Consider the following 27,715-nt stretch of genomic DNA (forward strand, 5'->3'; position numbering starts at 1 on the left):
CAGCATTTCAATGAACAGGTGTGCCTTCTTAAAAGTTAATTTGTGGAATTTCTTTCCTTCTTAATGTGTTTGATCCAATCAATTGTGACAAGGTAGGGGTGGTATACAGAAAATAGCCCTATTTGGTAAAAGACCAAGTCCATTTTATGTTAAGACATGAAGGTCAGTCAATCTGGAATATTTCAAGAACTTTGAAGGTTTCTTCAAGTGCAGCCGCAAAAACCATCAAGCGCTATGATGAAACTGGCTCTCATGTGGACCGCCACAGGAAAGGAAGACCCAGAGTTCTCTGCTGCAGAGGATACGTTCATTAGAATTAACTGCACCTCAGATTGCAGCCCAAATAAATGCTTTACAGAGTTCAAGTAACAGACATCTCCACATCAACTGTTCAGAGGAGACTGTGTGAATCAGGCATACATGGTCGGATTGCTGTAAAGAAACCACTACTAAAGGACACCAATAAGAAGAAGAAACTTGCTTGGGCCAAGAAACACGAGTAATGGACATAAGACCGGTGGAAATCTGTCCTTTTGGTCTGATGAGTCCAAATTTGATATTTTTGGTTCCAACTGCCATGTCTTTGTGAGACACAGAGTAGGTGAACAGAAAAATACATTTGTTTAACACTTTTTTCATTACTACATGAGTCCATACTTGTCATTTCATAGTTTTGATGTCTTCACTATTATTCTACAATGTAGAAAGTAGTAAAAATAAAGAAAAATCCTTGAATGAGTAGGTGTGTCCAAACTGTTGACTGGTACTGTACATCAAACTCAATATAATCAAAGCATATAAATCAGCAGGAAGTAAGAGATTCCTTTGTTAATCCCACGTGTATCTCCTGAAACCATCATGTCTATATCTGAGTAGCTACTAACCCATGGAGGAGTGTGTGAGCCCTGTGACTAGACCACTTCCTGGACTGTAGGCCTACACAGTATGACATAAACCTGGGTCATGTTCATTAGTTTTAAAACGTTTCCAGATGGAAAACTACAATGAGCATTTCTTATTGGACAAGTCTAAGTATAGTCCCTCCTTGTTTCAGTGCGTTGTCTTCAGTTTGGTTCCTTTTTGAGCAGGAGCCAAGCTGGTCCTCCCTCTGATTAGACCACCTCCTACTCTGTATGTCAGACTACACAGTAGGCTATATGATGTTCATCTGAGGAAAGCTTTGACTGTCTGTCTGGAGAGAGATTTTCCATTCCATGTCACCCCAGGCTATAGGCTGTCTGTCCCACAGAGCTCACAGAGAGACGTGGTCAGAAAGCTCTGATCAAACAACACAACAGAGTAGTTTAATAATACAAAACAATAGACAGAATGTTCCATACTGGGACACAATGGCAGGGGAGAGAGGGCAGAGGTCGAGTGGTTCAGTGCATTAAATACAGTAGTGATACACTACACAGGAAGAGAGCTTTAGTGTGGGACTGAACGAATGATGAACGAACTATACACTACTCATCCAGGATTTCCATATTATTCTACTGTGTTTGTTTACAGCAGGTAGTGATGCCTCTGCTCTGAGAGAAATACCCAGAGAGGACAGTGCTGTTGTGACAGTATGTGACTGATCATTGATCAAACAAACCCAACCCAGGCGTTTCTGTATGGTTTGACATGAAGCAAGCTTTGTTCACTTACTGTTGAACATTGTATAATGAAGATTAGTCATAATCACATGACTACACATGAACAGTCAAATGCATTTCATTTCAACATCATTACATGTTCCAAGATAATACATGTGACTAAATGTCTCAATATACCAACAATTAGTACACAGATGTATACATTTCATGAATGTTGTATTCACATGTTATGAATACATAAACTGCTGTGAAATACAAATAAACACAAACACTGTGTCATATGAGCCAGGCCCAGCTCCACTCATTATTAACCCCTGGATTACAATAGCTAAACACAGGCCCAGCTCCACTCATTATTAACCCCTGGATTACAATAGCTAAACACAGGCCCAGCTCCACTCATTATTAACCCCTGGATTACAATAGCTAAACACAGGCCCAGCTCCACTCATTATTAACCCCTGGATTACAATAGCTAAACACAGGCCCAGCTCCACTCATTATTAACCCCTGGATTACAATAGCTAAACACAGGCCCAGCTCCACTCATTATTAACCCCTGGATTACAATAGCTAAACACAGGCCCAGCTCCACTCATTATTAACCCCTGGATTACAATAGCTAAACACGGGCCCAGCTCCACTCATTATTAACCCCTGGATTACAATAGCTAAACACAGGCCCAGCTCCACTCATTATTAACCCCTGGATTACAATAGCTAAACACAGGCCCAGCTCCACTCATTATTAACCCCTGGATTACAATAGCTAAACACAGGCCCAGCTCCACTCATTATTAACCCCTGGATTACAATAGCTAAACACAGGCCCAGCTCCACTCATTATTAACCCCTGGATTACAATAGCTAAACACAGGCCCAGCTCCACTCATTATTAACCCCTGGATTACAATAGCTAAACACAGGCCCAGCTCCACTCATTATTAACCCCTGGATTACAATAGCTAAACACTGTCCTAAGACACTTCCACTCCCTGTCCCAGTGTGTGTCCTAAGACACTTCCACTCCCTGTTCCAGTGTGTGACCTAAGACACTTCCACTCCCTGTCCCAGTGTGTGTCCTAAGACACTTCCACTCCCTGTCCCAGTGTGTGTCCTAAGACACTTCCACTCCCTGTCCCAGTGTGTGTCCTAAGACACTTCCACTCCCTGCCCCAGTGTGTGTCCTAAGACACTTCCACTCCCTGTCCCAGTGTGTGTCCTAAGACACTTCCACTCCCTGTCCCAGTGTGTGTCCTAAGACACTTCCACTCCCTGTCCCAGTGTGTGTCCTAAGACACTTCTACTCCCTGTCCCAGTGTGTGTCCTAAGACACTTCCACTCCCTGTCCCAGTGTGTGTCCTAAGACACTTCCACTCCCTGTCCCAGTGTGTGTCCTAAGACACTTCCACTCCCTGTCCCAGTGTGTGTCCTAAGACACTTCCACTCCCTGTCCCAGTGTGTCCTAAGACACTTCCACTCCCTGTCCCAGTGTGTCCTAAAACAGTTCCACTCCCTGTCCCAGTGTGTCCTAAAACAGTTCCACTCCCTGTCCCAGTGTGTGCCCTAAGACACTTCCACTCCCTGTCCCAGTGTGTGCCCTAAGACACTTCCACTCCCTGTCCCAGTGTGTGTCCTAAGACACTTCCACTCCCTGTCCCAGTGTGTGTCCTAAGACACTTCCACTCCCTGTCCCAGTGTGTGTCCTAAGACACTTCCACTCCCTGTCCCAGTGTGTGTCCTAAGACACTTCCACTCCCTGTCCCAGTGTGTGCCCTAAGACACTTCCACTCCCTGTCCCAGTGTGTCCTAAGACACTTCCACTCCCTGTCCCAGTGTGTGCCCTAAGACACTTCCACTCCCTGTCCCAGTGTGTGTTCTAAGACACTTCCACTCCCTGTCCCAGTGTGTGTCCTAAGACACTTCCACTCCCTGTCCCAGTGTGTGTCCTAAGACACTTCCACTCCCTGTCCCAGTGTGTGTCCTAAGACACTTCCACTCCCTGTCCCAGTGTGTGCCCTAAGACACTTCCACTCCCTGTCCCAGTGTGTCCTAAGACACTTCCACTCCCTGTCCCAGTGTGTGCCCTAAGACACTTCCACTCCCTGTCCCAGTGTGTGTTCTAAGACACTTCCACTCCCTGTCCCAGTGTGTGTCCTAAGACACTTCCACTCCCTGTCCCAGTGTGTGTCCTAAGACACTTCCACTCCCTGTCCCAGTGTGTGTCCTAAGACACTTCCACTCCCTGTCCCAGTGTGTGTCCTAAGACACTTCCACTCCCTGTCCCAGTGTGTGCCCTAAGACACTTCCACTCCCTGTCCCAGTGTGTGCCCTAAGACACTTCCACTCCCTGTCCCAGTGTGTCCTAAGACAGTTCCACTCCCTGTCCCAGTGTGCCCTAAGACACTTCCACTCCCTGTCCCAGTGTGTGTCCTAAGACACTTCCACTCCCTGTCCCAGTGTGTGTCCTAAGACACTTCCACTCCCTGTCCCAGTGTGTGTCCTAAGACACTTCCACTCCCTGTCCCAGTGTGTGTCCTAAGACACTTCCACTCCCTGTCCCAGTGTGTGTCCTAAGACACTTCCACTCCCTGTCCCAGTTTGTGTCCTAAGACACTTCCACTCCCTGTCCCAGTGTGTGTCCTAAGACACTTCCACTCCCTGTCCCAGTGTGTGCCCTAAGACACTTCCACTCCCTGTCCCAGTGTGTCCTAAGACAGTTCCACTCCCTGTCCCACTGTGTGTCCTAAGACACTTCCACTCCCTGTCCCAGTGTGTCCTAAGACAGTTCCACTCCCTGTCCCAGTGTGTCCTAAGACAGTTCCACTCCCTGTCCCAGTGTGTCCTAAGACAGTTCCACTCCCTGTCCCACTGTGTGTCCTAAGACACTTCCAGTCCCTGTCCCAGTGTGTGCCCTAAGACAGTTCCACTCCCTGTCCCAGTGTGTGCCCTAAGACAGTTCCACTCCCTGTCCCAGAGTGTGTCCTAAGACAGTTCCACTCCCTGTCCCACTGTGTATCCTAAACCACTCCACCTCTGAGTCTCCAGCCCCACCCTGCCCTGTGGGCTGTGGCTGGCATACTCACCACAGTTCAAACAACATCGCTGACTAAAGGGCACCAGAACATCCTGGTAAATGTGTCCTTTGTCAGGACATGGAGAGAGAGAGAGAGGGAGGGAGTGTGGTAGATGAGACGGAAACAGATAGTGGGGTGGCACTAGGAGAAATAGGAAGGAGAGATAGAGCGAGAGGGGCCTGTGCAGGGAGAGAGAAAGCTCTGTGAAAGAAGCCTGTGCATGGCACCATGTTCAGACCCCTGACCTACCATTCAACTTATCCCATTGTTAGTGTCACTTAAATCCAAATATCTCTCACCACAAAATAATTCACCAGCAAAGTATCCATTGACAACACAGCTCCTTCATCTCAGCTAAACTGCTGCTACAATACTTTGAAAATGTAGCTCACAATGTCCTACTGATTACCACATGTTGACTTTTTGTATAACTAAGTTTCAAGAAGGAAAACGTTTTGATGCTGATCCTAAAACTAAGTGGAGACTGGAAGGCATATATTTTGCAGTAACAACCCAACTAATAATTTGTTTATATGCAGTGTGTATGGACAGAATGTTGCCAAGCAACAAGTGTAGCACATGAGGATGTTTGAAACGTACTTATCAGCCTTAAGTGTCCCGCTTGCGTCGCCTCATTACCTAGCTTTTGAGGTGGCGCAATTGGACATACACAAAATAGTCCAAGTTGGTGAGGTGAAATGAACAAAATAGAACATGGAAAAGTGGTGCGTGCGTATGTATTCACCCCCTTCTCTGTGAAGCCCCTAAATATGATCTGGTGCAACCAATTACCTTCAGAAGTCACATAATTAGTAAATAAAGTCCACCTGTGTGCAATCTAAGTGTGACATGATCTCAGTATATATGGGTTAATATACATATACACCTGTTCTGAAAGGTCCCAGAGTCTGCAACACCACTAAGCAAGGGGCACCACCAAGCAAGACACCATGAAGCCCAAGGAGCTCTCCAAACAGGTCAGGGACAACGTTGTGGAGAAGAACAATATCAAAAAAATATCCAAAACTTTGAACATCCCATGGAGCACCATTAAATTCATTATTTAAAAAAATTGAAAGAATATTGCCAAGAGAGGGCCACCCACCAAAACTTATAGACCAGGCAAGGAGGGCAATGATCAGAGGCAACAAAGAGACCAAATATAACCATGAAGGAGCTGCAAAGCTCCACAGAGGAGATTGGAGTATCTGTCCATAGGACCACTTTAAGCCGTACACTCCACAGAGCTGGGCTTTACGGAAGAGTGGACAGAAAAAAATCCATTGCTGAAAGAAAAAAATAAGCTTATGGAAGAAGGTACTCTGGTTAGATGAGACTAAAATCGAGCTTTTTGGTCATCAAGGAAAACGCTATGTCTGGCGCTAACCCAACACCTAACACCATCCCACAGTGAAGCATAGTGTTGGCAGCATCATGCTGTGGGGATGTTTTCCCCCATCGACAGGGACTGGGAAACTGGTCAGAATTGAAGGAATGATGAATGTGCTAAATACAGGGACACTTTTGATGGAAACCCGTTTCAGTCTTCCAGAGATTTGAGACTTAGACAGAGGTTCACCTTCCAGCAGGACAATGACCCTAAGCATACTGCTAAAGCAACACGTGAGTGGATTAAGGGGAAACATTTAAAAAGCCCAGACCTCAATTCAATTGAGAATATGTGATATGACTTAAAGATTGCTGTACACCAGCGGGCCCATCCAACTTGAAGGAGCTGGAGCAGTTTTGCCTTGAAGAATGGGTAAACATCCCAGTGGCTAGATGTGACAAGCTTATAGAGACATACCCCAAGAGACTTGCAGCTGTAATGCTGCAAAAGGTGGCTCCAGAAAGTATTGACCTTGGGGGTGTGAATAGTTATGAAGTTACTTCAAAGTGGTCGGCATGTTGTGTAAATCAAATGATACAATTTCCCCCCCCCCCAAAAAAACCATTTTAATTCCAGGTTGTAAGGCAACAAAATAGGAAAAATGCCAAGGAGGTTGAATACTTTCGCAAGCCACTGTAAATGGTAAAGATGTTGAAAATGTGAAGATTTGAAAATTGCCAAAGTTATTCCCCTCTATAAATCTGGGGATCCAAGATATTTTACAAATTATCACCCAATATCTTTACTACCATGTTTTTCTAAAATTCGAGAAAAATTGGTGTATAAGAGAATGTTGAATAAACACTATTCTATACGAGCACCAATACGGTTTTCATAAAAACTACTCAACAGATATGGCTCTTTTGCAACAGCCCTTAACAACAATGTATACACACTTGGCATCTTTTTATATTTATCGTTTGACATGGTTGATTAAATATTGCTTTCTAAATTACATTATTACAGTTTTCATGATTATACAGTGCATTCGAAAAATATTCAGACCCTTTGACTTTTTCCAGATATTGTTGTGTTACAGCCTTATTCTGAAATGGATTCAATCGTTTTTTCCCCCCCTCATCAATCAACATGCAATACCCCATAATGACAAAAATAAAAACAGGTTTAAAAAAAACGTAAATATCACATTTACATAAGTATTCAGATCCTTTACTCAGTACTTTGTTGAAGCACCTTTGGCAGCGATTAGAGCCTAGAGTCTTCTTGAGTATGACGCTACAAGCTTGGTACACCTGTATTTGGGGAGTTTCTCCCATTCTTCTCTGCAGATCCTCTCAAACTCTGTAATTTTGGATGGGGAACGTCGCTGAACAGCTATTTTTAGGCCTCTCCAGAGATGTTCTATCGGGTTCAAGTCCGGGCTCTGGCTGGGCCACTCAAGCCACTCCTGCGTTGTCTTGGCTGTGCGCTTAGGGTTGTTGTCCCGTTAGAAGGTCTACCTTTGCCCCAGTCTGAGGTCCTGAGCACTCTGGAGCAGGTTTTCATCAAGGAGCTATCAGTACTTTGCTCCGTTCATCCTTCCCTCGATCCTGGCTAGTCTCCCAGTCCCTGCCACTGAAAAATAAAGTTCTGAACCTATATACATTTTACAGACACAGTATATTTTATATTAGTTATCTTTAGTACCACCCTTCAGCTCCACTTAACCCCTCCCATCTATCTCTGTACACCATCCATTTTCTATTTGTCATATATTTTTACACTGTGCTGTGATGGTTCACAAAAGGTCTGACCCTTCTATTCTCATAGTGTCTACAGACTGTCAATTAAGGATTTTTGTTGTTGCTAAAAGTATTATTCATCGATTGACTATGACTTTTCAAATCACCCAGTACTGCACTTCTTTTTTTGTTGGTGCAAATAAATAAAACCTCAAGCCTAAACCTTCTGGTGTCGACTCCCATTTCTGAGTATCGAGATTAGATTCCGCCAGGAATTGACTCCTAAGATTCAGTATTTTGTTCAGTATTTTTGGAACGCAGGAGACTGTATTTGCCGTATTTCCGAACACTCGCATCTTTCATTGTGAGCTAGCAAGGGACAGAGATAGAGGGGAGGGGCACAGTATAAGCAGGTCGGCCATCAGGCAGACGGAGTCACAACCATGTACTAGGCCTATCTACTGTTGAAGTTGGAAGTTTACATACAGTTGTGGCCAAAAATATTGGCACCTTTGCCTTGCCAGTAACTCACAATTTTCCCTAAAAATAAGTTGAAATTGAACAAAGTATTTGGTCTCCACAATTATTTATTTTACTGTTAATATTACAGAACCTTTGTTTTTGATTCAGAACTTAATATATCCATTTAAATCAGAAAATAAACAGGAATGGCATTGACAAAATTATTGACACCCTAAGACTTAATATTTGGTAGCACTGCCTTTGGTCAAAATAACTACAATCAAGCCCTTCCTATAACCATCAATGAGCTTCCTGAACCTCTGTACTGGTAGTTTGGCCCACTCCTCTTGTGCAAACTGCTCCAGTTCTCCCAGATTTGAAGGGTGCCTTTTCCCAACGGCTGTTTTCAGACCTCTCCACCGGCCACTTCAGAACAGTCCAACGTTTTGTCTTGAACCATTCTTGGGTGCTTTTTGAAGTGTGTTTGGGGTCAATGTTCTGCTTAGAAGACCCATGACCCAGCTTTCTGACACCGGGTCCGACATTGCGCTCCAAAATACCTTGGTATTCTCCTGATTTCATGATGCCATGTACATGTTCAAGGAACCCAGCGCCAGAAGCAGCAAGCAACCCCAAAACATCACTGACCCTCCTCCATGTTTGACTGTAGGGAAGGTGTTTCATTTCTTTGAAACTTAATTTTGTTTTCTGTAAACATAGAGATTGTGTGCTTTACCAAAAAGCTCTATTTTGGTCTCATCTGTTCACAAAACCCAGAAGGGTTTTGGCATGTTCAGGTGTGTTTTGTCAAATTGCAGCCGGGCTTTCTTATGTCTTTCTCACAGCAGTGGGGTCCTCCTGGGTCTCCTACCATATAACCCCCTTTCATTGAGTTGGTGGCGGATTGTGCTAGTTGAAACTGTCGTACCTTGTGTCTGAAGATCAGCTTGAATTTGTGTGGTAGTTGATCAAGGTGATTTCTCCACAATTCAAACAATCCTTCACTGCACAATTCCATCAAGTTCTCTCTTGCGGCCACCTCCAGGGAGGTGGGCGACAGTGGTGTGGGCCACAAACTTCTTGATAACATTATGTACGGTGGAAACAGGAACATCAAGGTCTCTGGAGATGGACTTGTAATCTTGTGTCTGACCTCAGATAATTCTCTGGTTTTCTTTCTTTTGTCCATGCTCGTTCCAGTACACACAGTTAAACAAAACAATGAGTCCTTTTCTCTATTTAAACTGGTTTAATATGTAAATTTTATACTGCAGGCACCTTCAACTCACCACAGGTGAGTTCAATTCTAAAGCAAATGAGAATCATCTGCTTGAAATCTAATAATTTCCAACTACTTCTAGAAGGTGCCAATAATATTGTCCAGGCCATTTTAGGATTTCTTTGTGGAATTAGCAAAGATTCAGTCAATTATTCAATTTCTTTTGTTTTGTTCAACTGCACACCGAAGACATACATATGTGGATCCCAAAATATGTTTTCATTTCAACAGTTTTCTGGAAGAAATGCTGCATTATTTGAAAAAAGTGCAGGGGTGCCAAAAAGTGCAGAACTATAGTTCTGGCAAGTCGGTTAGGACATCTACTTTGTGCATGACAAAAGTAATTTTTCCAAAAACTGTTTACAGACAGATTATTTCACTTATGATTCACTGTATCACAATTCCACTGATTCAGAAGTTGAAGCTTGGAAAATTACAGAAAATGTCATGGCTTTAGAAGCTTCTGATAGGCTAATTGACATAATTTGAGTCAATTGGAGGTGTACCTGTGGATGTATTTCAAGGCCTACCTTCAAACTCAGTGCCTCTTTGCTTGACATCATGGGAAAATCAAAAGTAAATCAGCCAAGACCTCAGAAAAATAAATTGTAGACCTCACAAGTCTGGTTCATCCTTGGGAGCAATTTCCAAACGCTTGAAGGTACCACGTTTATCTGTACAAACAATAGTATGCAAGTATAAACGCACTGGAACCACGCAGCCGTCATACCGCTCAGGAAGGAGACACGTTCTGTCTCCTTGAGATGAACATACTTTGGTGCAAATCAATCACAGAACAACAGCAAAGGACATTGTGAAGATGCTGGAGGAAACAGGTACAAAAGTATATCAACATAACCTGAAAGGCTGCTCGGCAAGGAAGAAGCCACTGTCCCGATCCGCCATAAAAAAGCCAGACTACGGTTTGCAACTGCACATGGGGACAAAGATCGTACTTGTTGGAGAAACATCCTCTGGTCTGATGAAACAAAAATAGAACTGTTTGGCCATAATGACCACTGTTATGTTGCAAGCCGAAGATGCTTGCAAGCCGAAGAACACCATCCCAACCGTGAAGCACAGGGGTGGCAGCATCATGTTGTGGGGGTGCTTTGCTGCAGGATGGACTGATGCACTTCACAAAATAGACGTCATCATGAGGACGGAAAATTATGTGGATATATTGAAGCAAAATCTCAAGACATCAGTCAGGAAGTTAAGGCTTGGTCGCAAATGGGTCTTCCAAATGGACAATGACCCCAAGCAGACTTCCAAAGTTGTGGCAAAATGGCTTAAGGACAACAAAGTCAAAGTATTGAAATGGCCATCACAAAGCCCTGACCTCAATCCCATAGAAAATGTGTGGGCAGAACTGAAAAAGTGTGTGTGAGCAAGGAGGCCTACAAACCTGACTCAGTTACACCAGCTCTGTTAGGAGGAATTTGCCAAAATTCACCCAACTTATTGTGGGAAACTTGGGGAAGGCTACCCGAAACGTTTGACCCAAGTTAAACAATTTAAAGGCAATGCTACCAAATACTAATTGAGTGTATGTAAACTTCTGACCCACTGGGAATCTGATGAAAGAAATAAGAGCTGAAATAAATCATTCTATATTCTTAAAATAAAGTGGTGATCCTAACTGACCTAAGACAGGGAATTTTTACGAGGATTACATTTCAGGAATTGTGAAAAAGTGAGTTTAATTGTATTTGGCTAAGGTGTATATAAACTTCCGACTTCAACTATATCGCAAATTTGGAATGCTGTATCTCCCAATTTCTTGGCTTGCAACTTCAGTGAAGCAGGACCTATCTATCATCAATCAATCAATAGGCTAGGATATTCTACAGGCAACAGACTGAAGACTGAACACACACTCGCATCATTACCAAAAAGAAGAGCAGGGGTGTAATCATTAGTGCAAACAGATGGCAAATAAAAGAAGAGTTTCTATTGGACAAATTCAGGTAGGTCCTTCTCAGTTTCGTTCCGTTTGCTTCTGTTCAGAAACGTTTTGCAACAGAATCAGTGTAATGAATACACCCCAGGCAAGCCAGCATGAGGGAGAGAGAGGAGAGGGCAGGCAGAAAGAACCATGGGGCACATATGTCTTAGTAATCTGCATCTTGCAATGTCTTGTCATGCATCCCTCACAAATTCACTTGTTATACTTCAACTACACAACTTTCCCCATGGCCTTTATTGCCTATTGTCTAGTTAGTCTATAACACAGAAAATAATGTGTTTGTGATAACAGCACTGTGATTTTGTGGGTGAAAAAAAACCCATCCCTTTTCGGTAAACAACATTAAGAAACCCCTAAATGGTACCTTATTCCATATGCAGTGTACTTTCTGGGGAATAGGGCCCTATGGGGGCAGCAGGTAGCCTAGTGGTTAGCACGTTGGGCCAGTAACCGAAAGGCTGCTAGATCGAATCCCTGAGCTGACAAGGTAAAAACATGCCATTCTCCCCCTGAACAAGGCAGTTAACCCACTGTTCCTGGGCTGTCATTGTAAATAATAATTTGTTCTTAACTGACTTGCCTAGTTAAATAAAAAGGTTAAAAAAATGTAAAATAATAAATGGGACATAAGGCTAATTTCAGTAGCAGCCATAAACAGAAAGATTATGTGGGACTATTCCAGGATAAGGAGACTAATTCTGTGATGAGGAGATTGGATCAGTAACGGCTGCAGGAAACAACAAATGCAAATTAGACAGATGACTGTACATCAATATGACTGCAGTGCTCAGTGATACTCATTACAGGTTAGGATGGGAAGTCTTGAAACAGTCACTGGCTTTCTAAAATAAAGCAACATGAATATATCATTTGTTTGAGCAGATTGGTGTCCAGGCAAGTTGAATGCCAATAAGTTACATTTTTGAAGTCTTTGTCCCAAAGTGTTTGTCCCAAAGCACAACTTAGACAACTATATACACTGAGTGTACAAAACATTAAGGACACCTGATCTTTCCATGACAGACTGACCAGGTGAATCCAGGTGAAAGCTATGATACCTTATTGATGTCACCTGCTAAATCCACTTCAATCAGTGTAGATGAAGGGGAGGAGAGGTTAACAAAGGATTTTTAAGCCTTGAGACAAGTGAGACATGGATTGTGTATGTGTGTCATTCAGAGGGTGAATGGGCAAGACAAAATATAAGTGCCTTTGAAAGGGGTATGGTAGTAGGTGCCAGGTGCAACGGTTTGTGTCAAGAACTGCAATGCTGCTGGGTTTTTCACACACCAGTTTCCTGTGTGTCTCAAGAATGGTCCACCACCCAAAGGACATCCAGCCAACTTGACACAACTGTGGGAAGCATTGGAGTCGACATGGGTCAGCATCCTTGTGGAACGCTTTCAGCACCTCGTAGAGTCAATCCCGACGAATTGAGGCTGTTCTGAGGGCAAAAGCGGGTGCAACTCAATATTAGGAAGGTGTTCCTAATGTTTTGTACACTGTGTATATTTAAGCAATAAGTCCCGAGGGGGTGTGGTATATGGCCAAAGTACCACGGTAAAGGGCTGTTCTTATGCACAAAGCAATGCAGAGTGTCTGGATACAGGCCTTAGCCATGGAATGAATATTGGCCATATACCACAACCCCCTGAGGTGCCTTATTGCTATTATAAACTGGTTACCAACGTAATTAGAGAAGAAAAAATACATGTTGGTATACAGTCTGATATACCACAGCATTCAGGGCTCGAACCACCCAGTTTATAATCTGCAGTATGCAATAGATAAATAATCATAATTTACATCTGATAACATCTGGAATGTACACACAAACACACTCACTCCAAGTGGTTTGGGAAAAAAGCATCTCTATGCTTGCATGCAAATCGTCCCACAGTCCCTCCGATGTTTTTGACTGCAGGGAAAAGAATCCTAGCGTCAACAGCAGGTGCCACCTGACACATTGCAAAACATGGGTTATCTAAATGGGTTGTTAGCCATTCAAAACAATGGAGGAGACGGCAGTGTGTGTGTGTGTGATGGGACAGTGGGAACATTCCCCAATGTTATCCCAGCGAGACAACATCCTACTTCACAACACTGGGGTGGACAAAGGCACCATCTGGACGGGCCTTCAGATAACCTGTCCATCCATGGTGACAGGACAGAATAGGAACGCTGTGCAATGTTGTCCAAAAACAAAACAAAATTTTTCACAGTGAGACTAACAACTTGCCTCACAGCACTGGTTGAGAAGGAGCTGCCTGGCAGACACATGAGAGGTGACACTGTGCATTGCTGCACTTCAGTTTACTTCTCGAGTTTCAAACCATCCAGAGAGTTGGGTTACATCTCAGAGACCGAGAACAGAGAGTTGGGTTTCATCTCAGAGACCGTGAGACAGAGAACAGAGAGTTGGGTTACATTTCAGAGACCGTGAGACAGAGAACAGAGAGTTGGGTTACATCTCAGAGACAGTGAGACAGAGAACAGAGAGTTGGGTTACATCTCAGAGACCGTGAGACAGAGAACAGAGAGTTGGGTTACATCTCAGAGACAGTGCGACAGAGAGTTGGGTTACATCTCAGAGACAGTGCGACAGAGAGTTGGGTTACATCTCAGAGACAGTGCGACAGAGAGTTGGGTTACATCTCAGAGACAGTGCGACAGAGAGTTGGGTTACATCTCAGAGACAGTGCGACAGAGAGTTGGGTTACATCTCAGAGACAGTGCGACAGAGAGTTGGGTTACATCTCAGAGACAGTGCGACAGAGAGTTGGGTTACATCTCAGAGACAGTGCGACAGAGAGTTGGGTTACATCTCAGAGACAGTGCGACAGAGAGTTGGGTTACATCTCAGAGACAGTGCGACACAGAACAGGGTTTAATGATATTAAGAACAGTAAGGACTACTGTGTCTTGTTCAACTCTCCATCTTCATTAGGTCAACTGTGACAGTGACTGCTAGCAATGTCAACCAGAAAAGGTCATGAGTCTGGGTGTTTGGCTTCCTGGATGAAAGAATGAAAGGACAGTCCTTCATGCTGACATTTGAACCCTGGAGGTAGAGGGAGGAAGCAGGAGAGGGAGGGAGGGGAGGAGGTGAATGTGGAGGGAAGAAGCAGGAGACGGAGGGAAGGAAGGTATGTGTCAATCCTCCACTGACTCTCAAGAGTCTCTGGTTTCTGGGCTGATCAGCTCAGGTTTCTCTGTGGCAGCTCAGTAGACTCCAGATATTCCACAGGTTACAGAGGCACGGAGGGAGGCCTGACTGACGCAGAGACTGCTGCAACTCAAGGTTTATCAGGCTCCGATAGGAAGGCTCTCGCAACATGCACCCTCATCATTGACCGACTGGTAGGACATTGGTCCTTACAGCTTTTCCATGAATTTCGACTTTAACGTTCCAAGATAAAGGCTGAGGAAACAGGACTTAGTGGTTATGGGCCGACACTCAGAACTTTTTACATACAGGACCTGGAAAGGTATAGTTGCTGCCATATTCATTTCCCAATATGACAACTCAATAGAAGTCAATGCAGGAACTTAAGATGTGAAATATCATTTCCACTTGAAGTTAGAGTACATGCCCAGTTCAATTCCTGAATTTATGTTATTTATTTTATTTATTTTACCTTTATTTAACTAGGCAAGTCAGTTAAGAACAAATTCTTATTTTCAATGACGGCCTAGGAACAGTGGGTTAACTGCCTGTTCAGGGGCAGAACGACAGATTTGTACCTTGTCAGCTCGGGGATTTGAACTTGCAACCTTTCGATGTACTGTAATTCAAATAGAGAGGGCCTCAACTTTGGATCATACTGTACATTAAATCAGAGTTCTTTGTATTGATCGCATTGGTCCTGACAAGCCAGTTGGTGAAGAGTAAAGCCAGGGTAAAGCCACATTGTTCTCAGAGGCAGCTGCATGTGGTGGTCACTGGTTAAGCATTACAGAGCGATCTGCTATAGCGTACATTAAGGAAAGCATTCAGACCCCTTCACTTTTTCCACATTTTGTTACCTTAAGGTCTTATTCAAAAAATAATTAAATGTTTTAAAAAATCCTCATCAATGTACACACACAACCCCACAAAGACAAAGCGAAAACAGGTTTTCAGAAATGTTAATGCAAATTATTTCAAAATAAAAACAAGAAATACCTCATTTAAATACGTATTCAGACCCTTTGCTATGAGACTCGAAATTGAGCTCAGATGCATCCTGTTTCCACTGATCATCCTTGAGATGTTTCTACAACTTGATTGTAAGTCCATCTGTGGCAAATTCAATTGATTGGACATGATTTGGAAAGGCACACACCTGTCTATATAAGGTCCCACAGTTGACAGTGCATTTCAGAGCAAAAACCAAGCCGTGAGGTTGAAGGAATTATCCGTAGAGCTCAGAGACAGGAGTGTGTCGAGGCATACATCTGGGGATGGGTACCAAAAATTGTCTGCAGCATTGAAGGTCCCCAAGAACAGTGGCCTCCAGCATTCTTAAATGGAAGTTTTGAACCACCAAGACTCTTCCTAGAGCTGGCTGCCTGGCCAAACTGAGCATTTGGGGAAGAAGGGCCTTGGTCAGGGTGGTGACCAAGAACCCGATGGTCACCCTGACAGAGCTCCAGAGTACCTCTGTGGAGATGGGAGAACCTTCCAGAAGGACAACCATCTCTGCAGCACTCCACCAATCAGGCCTTTATGGTAGAGTGGCCAGACGGAAGCCACTCCTCAGTAAAAAGGCACACAAAATCCCACTTGGAGTTTGCCAAAAGGCACCAAAGGACTCTGAGACCATGAGAAACAAGATTCTCTGATCTGACGAAACCAAGATTGAACTCTTTGGCCTGAATGCCAAGCGTCACGTCTGGAGGAAACTTGGCACCATCCCTATGGTGAAGCATGGTGGTGGCAGGATCATGCTGCAGGGATGTTTTTCAGCAGCAGGGAGACTAGTCAGGATTGAGAGAAAGATGAACAGCGCAAAGTACAGTGAGATCCTTGACGAAAACCGACTGGGGTGAAGGTTCACCTTCCAACAGGACAAGACCCTTAGCACACAGCCAAGACAATGCAGGAATGGCTTCAGGACAAGTCTCTGAATGTCCTTGAGTGGCCCAGCCAGAGCCTGGACATGAACCAGATCAAACATCTCTGGAGAGACCCGAATATAGCTGTGTAGTGATGCTCCCCATCCAACCTGACAGAGCTTGAGAGGATCTGCAGAGAAGAAATATAGGTATGCCAAGCTTGTAGCGTCATACCCAAGAAGACTCAAGGCTGTAAGCTTGTAGCATCATACCCAAGAAGACTCCAGGCTGTGAGCTTGTAGCATCATACCCAAGAAGACTCCAGGCTGTGAGCTTGTAGCATCATACCCAAGAAGACTCCAGGCTGTGAGCTTGTAGCGTCATACCCAAGAAGACTCCAGGCTGTGAGCTTGTAGCATCATACCCAAGAAGACTCCAGGCTGTAAGCTTGTAGCATCATACCCAAGAAGACTCCAGGCTGTGAGCTTGTAGCATCATACCCAAGAAGACTCGAGGCTGTGAGCTTGTAGCATCATACCCAAGAAGACTCCAGGCTGTGAGCTTGTAGCATCATACCCAAGAAGACTCGAGGCTGTAAGCTTGTAGCATCATACCCAAGAAGACTCCAGGCTGTGAGCTTGTAGCATCATACCCAAGAAGACTCCAGGCTGTGAGCTTGTAGCATCATACCCAAGAAGACTCGAGGCTGTGAGCTTGTAGCATCTTACCCAAGAAGACTCGAGGCTGTGAGCTTGTAGCATCATACCCAAGAAGACTCCAGGCTGTGAGCTTGTAGCATCATACCCAAGAAGACTCCAGGCTGTGAGCTTGTAGCATCATACCCAAGAAGACTCCAGGCTGTGAGCTTGTAGCATCATACCCAAGAAGACTCCAGGCTGTGAGCTTGTAGCATCATACCCAAGAAGACTCCAGGCTGTGAGCTTGTAGCATCATACCCAAGAAGACTCCAGGCTGTGAGCTTGTAGCATCATACCCAAGAAGACTCGAGGCTGTAAGCTTGTAGCATCATACCCAAGAAGACTCGAGGCTGTAAGCTTGTAGCATCATACCCAAGAAGACTCGAGGATGGTCTGAATTCTTATGTATATGTAATATTTCAGTGTTTCATTTTTTATAAAGATACAAAATTGCTTTGTCATTATGGGGTATTGTGTGCAGATTGATGAGGAGAAAAAATATTTAATACATTTTAGAATAAGGCTGTAATGTAACAAAATGTAGAAAGAATCAATGGGTCTGAATATTTTCTGAATGCACTGTTTATAAACAGCTGTATTCACACTCAGTGCTCTGGGTTAAAAGCCTTCATTAGGCTAGATTATACACATACCAGAGGACTCTATACACCCTGCACCTTTTCCCTGACTGTCCCCGACTCAGACACACAGGGGGAGGATTAGGGCCAGCGGTCAGTGTGACTCAGCTAGGTGGAGAGGTCAAAGTCTCACCTATAACTGGTTCCCTTTCACATGGATCAGTTACAGGACCGGGAGGAGTAGAAACTACATACCCAGAACTGCTACTGACTGCCTCTGACTGGGTTCTCTACCGCAATCCTTTATTTGGATTTCCCCTTAGGGGAAGTTCTATTGAATTCAATTGTGCACTATTAAAAGAACTGGACAATGGAAACACATACTGGGTTGCTGTTACTGCTGCAGACAAAGGCAAAGCAGCGGAGGGTAGTTGCAATGGAGGACAGCAGAACCCCTAACAGCACAGCTTTACCAGAGACAGCAGAACCCCTAACAGCACAGCTTTACCAGAGACAACAGAACCCCTAACAGCACAGCTTTACCAGAGACATCAGAACCCCTAACAGCACAGCTTTACCAGAGACAACAGAACCCCTAACAGCACAGCTTTACCAGAGACAGCAGAACCCCTAACAGCACAGCTTTACCAGAGACAACAGAACCCCTAACAGCACAGCTTTACCAGAGACAACAGAACCCCTAACAGCACAGCTTTACCAGAGACAACAGAACCCCTAACAGCACAGCTTTACCAGAGACAACAGAACCCCTAACAGCACAGCTTTACCAGAGACATCAGAACCCCTAACAGCACAGCTTTACCAGAGACAACAGAACCCCTAACAGCACAGCTTTACCAGAGACAACAGAACCCCTAACAGCACAGCTTTACCAGAGACAACAGAACCCCTAACAGCACAGCTTTACCAGAGACAGCAGAACCCCTAACAGCACAGCTTTACCAGAGACAGCAGAACCCCTAACAGCACAGCTTTACCAGAGACAGCAGAACCCCTAACAGCACAGCTTTACCAGAGACAACAGAACCCCTAACAGCCCAGCTTTACCAGAGACAACAGAACCCCTAACAGCACAGCTTTACCAGAGACAACAGAACCCCTAACAGCACAGCTTTACCAGAGACAACAGAACCCCTAACAGCACAGCTTTACCAGAGACAACAGAACCCCTAACAGCACAGCTTTACCAGAGACAACAGAACCCCTAACAGCACAGCTTTACCAGAGACAACAGAACTCTTAACAGCACAGCTTTACCAGAGACAACAGAACCCCTAACAGCACAGCTTTACCAGAGACAACAGAACTCTTAACAGCACAGCTTTACCAGAGACAGCAGAACTCTTAACAGCACAGCTTTACCAGAGACAGCAGAACTCTTAACAGCACAGCTTTACCAGAGACAACAGCACAGCTTTACCAGAGACAACAGAACCCCTAACAGCACAGCTTTACCAGAGACAGCAGAACCCCTAACAGCACAGCTTTACCAGAGACAACAGAAGCCCTAACAGCACAGCTTTACCAGAGACAACAGAAGCCCTAACAGCACAGCTTTACCAGAGACAACAGAAGCCCTAACAGCACAGCTTTACCAGAGACAACAGAAGCCCTAACAGCACAGCTTTACCAGAGACAGCAGAAGCCCTAACAGCACAGCTTTACCAGAGACAACAGAACCCCTAACAGCACAGCTTTACCAGAGACAACAGAACCCCTAACAGCACAGCTTTACCAGAGACAACAGAACCCCTAACAGCACAGCTTTACCAGAGACAACAGAACCCCTAACAGCACAGCTTTACCAGAGACAACAGAACTCTTAACAGCACAGCTTTACCAGAGACAGCAGAACTCTTAACAGCACAGCTTTACCAGAGACAGCAGAACTCTTAACAGCACAGCTTTACCAGAGACAACAGCACAGCTTTACCAGAGACAACAGAACCCCTAACAGCACAGCTTTACCAGAGACAGCAGAACCCCTAACAGCACAGCTTTACCAGAGACAACAGAACTCTTAACAGCACAGCTTTACCAGAGACAGCAGAAGCCCTAACAGCACAGCTTTACCAGAGACAACAGAAGCCCTAACAGCACAGCTTTACCAGAGACAACAGAAGCCCTAACAGCACAGCTTTACCAGAGACAACAGAAGCCCTAACAGCACAGCTTTACCAGAGACAACAGAAGCCCTAACAGCACAGCTTTACCAGAGACAGCAGAAGCCCTAACAGCACAGCTTTACCAGAGACAACAGAAGCCCTAACAGCACAGCTTTACCAGAGACAACAGAAGCCCTAACAGCACAGCTTTACCAGAGACAGCAGAAGCCCTAACAGCACAGCTTTACCAGAGACAGCAGAAGCCCTAACAGCACAGCTTTACCAGAGACAACAGAAGCCCTAACAGCACAGCTTTACCAGAGACAACAGAACCCCTAACAGCACAGCTTTACCAGAGACAGCAGAAGCCCTAACAGCACAGCTTTACCAGAGACAACAGAAGCCCTAACAGCACAGCTTTACCAGAGACAACAGAAGCCCTAACAGCACAGCTTTACCAGAGACAACAGAACCCCTAACAGCACAGCTTTACCAGAGACAGCAGAAGCCCTAACAGCACAGCTTTACCAGAGACAACAGAACCCCTAACAGCACAGCTTTACCAGAGACAGCAGAACCCTTAACAGCACAGCTTTACCAGAGACAGCAGAAGCCCTAACAGCACAGCTTTACCAGAGACAGCAGAAGCCCTAACAGCACAGCTTTACCAGAGACAGCAGAAGCCCTAACAGCACAGCTTTACCAGAGACAGCAGAAGCCCTAACAGCACAGCTTTACCAGAGACAACAGAACCCCTAACAGCACAGCTTTACCAGAGACAGCAGAACCCCTAACAGCACAGCTTTACCAGAGACAACAGAACCCCTAACAGCACAGCTTTACCAGAGACAACAGAACCCCTAACAGCACAGCTTTACCAGAGACAGCAGAACCCCTAACAGCACAGCTTTACCAGAGACAGCAGAACCCCTAACAGCACAGCTTTACCAGAGACAGCAGAACCCCTAACAGCACAGCTTTACCAGAGACAACAGAACTCTTAACAGCACAGCTTTACCAGAGACAGCAGAAGCCCTAACAGCACAGCTTTACCAGAGACAACAGAAGCCCTAACAGCACAGCTTTACCAGAGACAACAGAAGCCCTAACAGCACAGCTTTACCAGAGACAACAGAAGCCCTAACAGCACAGCTTTACCAGAGACAACAGAAGCCCTAACAGCACAGCTTTACCAGAGACAGCAGAAGCCCTAACAGCACAGCTTTACCAGAGACAACAGAAGCCCTAACAGCACAGCTTTACCAGAGACAACAGAAGCCCTAACAGCACAGCTTTACCAGAGACAGCAGAAGCCCTAACAGCACAGCTTTACCAGAGACAGCAGAAGCCCTAACAGCACAGCTTTACCAGAGACAACAGAAGCCCTAACAGCACAGCTTTACCAGAGACAACAGAACCCCTAACAGCACAGCTTTACCAGAGACAGCAGAAGCCCTAACAGCACAGCTTTACCAGAGACAACAGAAGCCCTAACAGCACAGCTTTACCAGAGACAACAGAAGCCCTAACAGCACAGCTTTACCAGAGACAACAGAACCCCTAACAGCACAGCTTTACCAGAGACAGCAGAAGCCCTAACAGCACAGCTTTACCAGAGACAACAGAACCCCTAACAGCACAGCTTTACCAGAGACAGCAGAACCCTTAACAGCACAGCTTTACCAGAGACAGCAGAAGCCCTAACAGCACAGCTTTACCAGAGACAGCAGAAGCCCTAACAGCACAGCTTTACCAGAGACAGCAGAAGCCCTAACAGCACAGCTTTACCAGAGACAGCAGAAGCCCTAACAGCACAGCTTTACCAGAGACAACAGAACCCCTAACAGCACAGCTTTACCAGAGACAGCAGAACCCCTAACAGCACAGCTTTACCAGAGACAACAGAACCCCTAACAGCACAGCTTTACCAGAGACAGCAGAAGCCCTAACAGCACAGCTTTACCAGAGACAACAGAAGCCCTAACAGCACAGCTTTACCAGAGACAACAGAAGCCCTAACAGCACAGCTTTACCAGAGACAACAGAACCCCTAACAGCACAGCTTTACCAGAGACAACAGAACCCCTAACAGCACAGCTTTACCAGAGACAGCAGAACCCCTAACAGCACAGCTTTACCAGAGACAACAGAACCCCTAACAGCACAGCTTTACCAGAGACAACAGAAGCCCTAACAGCACAGCTTTACCAGAGACAGCAGAAGCCCTTACGGCATTTTTAAATATTTTTTATATTTAATTTTTTAAATATTTTTTTTATGGTGATTTTATTTTTATTTACATCCCACAGCTATGGTTTTTACTCCAGCAGCAACCAGCTGAGGTGCTGCAGCACCCCTACATCCCACAGCTATGGTTTTACTCCAGCAGCAACCAGCTGAGGTGCTGCAGCACCCCTACATCCCACATCTATGGTTTTACTCCAGCAGCAACCAGCTGAGGTGCTGCAGCACCCCTACATCCCACAGCTATGGTTTTACTCCAGCAGCAACCAGCTGAGGTGCTGCAGCACCCCTACATCCCACATCTATGGTTTTACTCCAGCAGCAACCAGCTGAGGTGCTGCAGCACCCCTACATCCCACAGCTATGGTTTTACTCCAGCAGCAACCAGCTGAGGCGCTGCAGCACCCCTACATCCCACAGCTATGGTTTTACTCCAGCAGCAACCAGCTGAGGTGCTGCAGCTATGGTTTTACTCCAGCAGCAACCAGCTGAGGTGCTGCAGCACCCCTACATCCCACAGCTATGGTTTTACTCCAGCAGCAACCAGCTGAGGTGCTGCAGCACCCCTACATCCCACAGCTATGGTTTTACTCCAGCATCAACCAGCTGAGGTGCTGCAGCACCCCTACATCCCACAGCTATGGTTTTACTCCAGCAGCAACCAGCTGAGGTGCTGCAGCACCCCTACATCCCACAGCTATGGTTTTACTCCAGCAGCAACCAGCTGAGGTGCTGCAGCACCCCTACATCCCACATCTATGGTTTTACTCCAGCAGCAACCAGCTGAGGTGCTGCAGCACCCCTACATCCCACAGCTATGGTTTTACTCCAGCAGCAACCAGCTGAGGTGCTGAAGCACCCCTACATCCCACATCTATGGTTTTACTCCAGCAGCAACCAGCTGAGGTGCTGCAGCACCCCTACATCCCACAGCTATGGTTTTACTCCAGCAGCAACCAGCTGAGGCGCTGCAGCACCCCTACATCCCACAGCTATGGTTTTACTCCAGCAGCAACCAGCTGAGGTGCTGCAGCTATGGTTTTACTCCAGCAGCAACCAGCTGAGGTGCTGCAGCACCCCTACATCCCACAGCTATGGTTTTACTCCAGCAGCAACCAGCTGAGGTGCTGCAGCACCCCTACATCCCACAGCTATGGTTTTACTCCAGCATCAACCAGCTGAGGTGCTGCAGCACCCCTACATCCCACAGCTATGGTTTTACTCCAGCATCAACCAGCTGAGGTGCTGCAGCACCCCTACATCCCACAGCTATGGTTTACTCCAGCATCAACCAGCTGAGGTGCTGCAGCACCCCCACATCCCACAGCTATGGTTTTACTCCAGCAGCAACCAGCTGAGGTGCTGCAGCACCCCTACATCCCACAGCTATGGGTTTACTCCAGCAGCAACCAGCTGAGGTGCTGCAGCACCCCTACATCCCACAGCTATGGTTTTACTCCAGCAGCAACCAGCTGAGGTGCTGCAGCACCCCTACATCCCACAGCTATGGTTTTACTCCAGCAGCAACCAGCTGAGGCGCTGCAGCACCCCTACATCCCACAGCTATGGTTTTACTCCAGCAGCAACCAGCTGAGGAACTGCAGCACCCGTACATCCCACAGCTATGGTTTTACTCCAGCAGCAACCAGCTGAGGTGCTGCAGCACCCCTACATCCCACAGCTATGGTTTTACTCCAGCAGCACCCCTACATCCCACAGCTATGGTTTTACTCCAGCAGCAACCCTACATTCCACAGCTATGGTTTTACTCCAGCAGCAACCCTACATTCCACAGCTATGGTTTTACTCCAGCAGCACCCCTACATCCCACAGCTATGGTTTTACTCCAGCAGCAACCCTACATTCCACAGCTATGTTTTACTCCAGCAGCACCCCTACATCCCACAGCTATGGTTTACTCCAGCAGCACCCCTACATCCCACAGCTATGGTTTTACTCCAGCAGCAACCCTACATTCCACAGCTATGGTTTTACTCCAGCAGCACCCCTACATCCCACAGCTATGGTTTACTCCAGCAGCAACCCTACATTCCACAGCTATGGTTTTACTCCAGCAGCACCCCTACATCCCACAGCTATGGTTTTACTCCAGCAGCACCCCTACATCCCACAGCTATGGTTTTACTCCAGCAGCACCCCTACATCCCACAACTATGGTTTTACTCCAGCAGCAACCCTACATTCCACAGCTATGGTTTTACTCCAGCAGCACCCCTACATCCCACAGCTATGGTTTTACTCCAGCAGCAACCCTACATTCCACAGCTATGTTTTACTCCAGCAGCACCCCTACATCCCACAGCTATGGTTTACTCCAGCAGCACCCCTACATCCCACAGCTATGGTTTTACTCCAGCAGCAACCCTACATTCCACAGCTATGGTTTTACTCCAGCAGCACCCCTACATCCCACAGCTATGGTTTACTCCAGCAGCAACCCTACATTCCACAGCTATGGTTTTACTCCAGCAGCACCCCTACATCCCACAGCTATGGTTTTACTCCAGCAGCACCCCTACATCCCACAGCTATGGTTTTACTCCAGCAGCACCCCTACATCCCACAACTATGGTTTTACTCCAGCAGCAACCCTACATTCCACAGCTATGGTTTTACTCCAGCAGCACCCCTACATCCCACAGCTATGGTTTTACTCCAGCAGCACCCCTACATCCCACAGTTATGGTTTTACTCCAGCAGCAACCCTACATTCCACAGCTATGGTTTTACTCCAGCAGCACCCCTACATCCCACAGCTATGGTTTTACTCCAGCAGCACCCCTACTTTCCACAGCTATGGTTTTACTCCAGCAGCACCCCTACATCCCACAGCTATGGTTTTACTCCAGCAGCAACCAGCTGAGGAACTGCAGCAGAAGTTCCACTCAAAATAGGCTCTGTATGCTGCTCGTGTGTGACAGTTGTGTTGGATAAATACGATAGCCTACATAACCACTAACGAAAATACACACGCACCAATTTAAATCAACGAAATTATGCAAATTAACCTCTAAACTAACAAGCGTGACATCAAATGTGTTTACATGGACTGGTATTTCCACCAATAAAATGAATACTGAATATTGTTCTTTCTCCCGGTCAATTTGGCCAGCAACAATTTTATTTATTGTCTTTTCATTTATTTTATTGGGCAAAAGCCAGCAATTACCAGCTAACGGAAACCATGACACACACAGCTTTGTTTGTGACATTTCTGGACTTTTTGGAGTATACAAATGTTTGATCGTTAAAAATCCTATTTTCCCAAACCCTGAATCTAACACCTAACCCCAAAACCCCTAACCCCAAAACCCCTAACCCTTAAGCTTAAAATAGCCTTTGAACAAGTTCAGGACATTCAGGTGAATTGATAGGACATTGAGGTCCTGATAATGTAGGAAAACAAGTATAGCTCAGTCTTACTGTGCAGCAGGATTTAATCAGCAGCTTTCCGCAGCGCAGCAGGGAAGCCCAGACAGTACCACACACACACACACACACACACACACACACACACACACACACACACACACACACACACGCTGGGCTGCAAATGAGCATCCAGATTCAGCGGACAGATGTGGATCCTTGCTGTGCTAAAGTGTATTGGTGTGATCACTGGGCAAAGCAAGTCAAATCAGTGCAGTTTTCCTCCATGGGATTGAATCCCAGTTGGACGTGTAGTATATTTAAGGTGTGTGGGTGCCACTTTACTGGAGCTATTGTCTGGCTGGTGACCACATTGGAGTAGAACTCATATACATACAGTACAGTCCAGCCAAAGCTCAGCTCCACAGCTGGGTTTGAGGGAGGCAGTGGGATGGGAGGGACTATCGGCACCATCCCCCTCGCCAAGGGGACAGGTGATGAATCTACAAAGATCAATAAGAGATCCAAAAGAGGTCTACCAAGGGTCTCAATGGAGTTAAATCTGAGACGTTCAGATATGGACTGTAACATGGCCAGGGAGGTAAGACTTACCCAACTCCCTGGAGACAGGAGAGACCGCAGCATTCTCTCCGATCTTAGAGACCGCATCAAAGTACACCTTTCCAGCCAGGCTCATCGCTGTAAAAAAACAAGTATGGCTTTACTAAATGTGGAAATGCAGAGTGTAAAAGAACTACTACACAAGCACACTGAATTTAAAATCAGACCTACTGTTTATTATACACATAATACATCTTTAAACAGTGAACCCCTCTATGACTAATGCATGAGATAACTGAAGATAAATGTTGGTCAGAGACACGTCCTGGTAACCAAGTAACCTGCCATGGCAATAGGATACAGAACAGGACAGTTCAGCAATAAGACGGCTGCTCACCTGCCACTGATTTCTCATAGCTCTTCCCCAGGTTGACCAGGTTCCTGAGCCCAGGGTTGAACTGTTCCATTACATTCTGGGAAGAGGAGAGAAGATGGGTAGTTGGGTTAAATGGGGTCACTGTCACAACAACATTCTCAGCCTTTTCTCACTTTCTCTCTTTAGTGTTTGTTAGTGAGTGAGTGAGTGAGGGAGTGGGTGAGTGAGTGAGTGAGTACACCATTCACACGACTACAGAGGGTGGGACTCAGCCCAACACACCATTGGTGCACACTGCCTACCCTACAGGTCACCTACAACACCAGGTGTCACAGGAAGACCAAGAAAGAACCTCGGGGATCTCAGGCTCGGCCTGTCCTCCCCACTTACATCACTCTGTATAAGAGCATCTTGGCTAAAACTGACACACTGGCCAATAGCTTCTACCCCCAGACCATCAGGTTGCTGAATAGCCACCACTAGTCAGCTACTTAAAAAAGAAAAAAATGTTTTACCTTTATTTAACTAGGCAAGTTAGTTAAGAACAAATTCTTATTTTCAATGACGGCCTAGGAACAGTGGGTTAACTGCCTGTTCAGGGGTAGAACGACAGATTTGTACCTTGTCAGCTCGGGGATTTGAACTTGCAACCTTTCAGTTACTAGTCCAATGCTCTAACCACTAGGCTACCCTGCCGCCCCCACGGACATGTATCACTGTTACAGTGGTAAATAAGAGTATATTATAATTTGTGTTATTGCCCCATTCACTTCTCTTGACCTGCACTGTTGGAGCTTAAGAATTTCCCTTTACTCTGTAATGACATCTGCTAACCTGTGCATGTGACTAATAACCTCTAAACTAAACTAATACAGTTAGCTCTACAGACTATGACAAAGCAGCCAATGATTAACCAGAGATTGACAAAGGCCTACACTCTGGCTTTCATCTGCATTCCAATGGCAACACTGCCATTCCTCTGACTGAGAAAGAGACACAAATGGAAACAGAATATGGGAGTAGAGGATGGAGAGAAAAAAGAGAATCAAGAAGCGAGAGAGTGAAGCATGTTATTATGCATGTTTAGAGATCATTTCCAATATCAAGAGGCTTTTTTTATGGACAGCTTCCAATTGATTTCAATAAATCAGGAATGGAAGTTCTCTCTCAGAAGTCTCTGTCATATTTTCTCATTTTCCCAGAAGCCTCCATTCAATAAATGACAATGGATTTGATTGATATGGA

General features: G+C 45.6%; 1 pseudogene; it reads right to left on the bottom strand.

Annotated features, from left to right (window-relative positions):
* The window catches only part of LOC116366167 (brain-specific angiogenesis inhibitor 1-associated protein 2-like protein 1), a 58,948-nt pseudogene extending 32,335 nt beyond the window's left edge, over positions 1–26,613 (bottom strand).
* Between the last annotated feature and the right edge of the window lie 1,102 nt (positions 26,614–27,715).

The sequence above is a fragment of the Oncorhynchus kisutch genome, unplaced genomic scaffold, assembly GCF_002021735.2.
Source record: "Oncorhynchus kisutch isolate 150728-3 unplaced genomic scaffold, Okis_V2 scaffold1374, whole genome shotgun sequence".
Taxonomy (NCBI): Eukaryota; Metazoa; Chordata; class Actinopteri; order Salmoniformes; family Salmonidae; genus Oncorhynchus; species Oncorhynchus kisutch.